Source organism: Lupinus angustifolius, chromosome LG20 (genome assembly GCF_001865875.1).
Source record: "Lupinus angustifolius cultivar Tanjil chromosome LG20, LupAngTanjil_v1.0, whole genome shotgun sequence".
Classification (NCBI taxonomy): domain Eukaryota; kingdom Viridiplantae; phylum Streptophyta; class Magnoliopsida; order Fabales; family Fabaceae; genus Lupinus; species Lupinus angustifolius.
The window spans coordinates 9,697,069-9,697,393 of NC_032028.1; positions in this window are offsets into that span (position 1 = coordinate 9,697,069).

A 325-nucleotide genomic window follows, 5' to 3' on the forward strand; every position below is an offset into this window, starting at 1 on the left:
GAACACTAGTGAACAAATTCTTGCTAGTGAACCTTCCACAAGTGTTGCACAACCATCTTCCGTTCCTCTTCCATTTCCTCCAAGACCCATTCAAAGTAAGAAGATGGAAGAGGTAGACAAGGAGATCTTGGACACATTTAGAAAGGTAGAGGTGAACATACCTTTACTTGTTGCAATCAAACAAATTCCAATATATGCAACATTTCTAAAGGAGTTGTGCACTCACAAGAGGAGGGTCAAAGGTAATGAGAGGATCAACTTGGGCAGAAATGTTTCAGCACTAATAGGTAAACCTGTTCCTCACATTCCTGAAAAATGTAAGGAC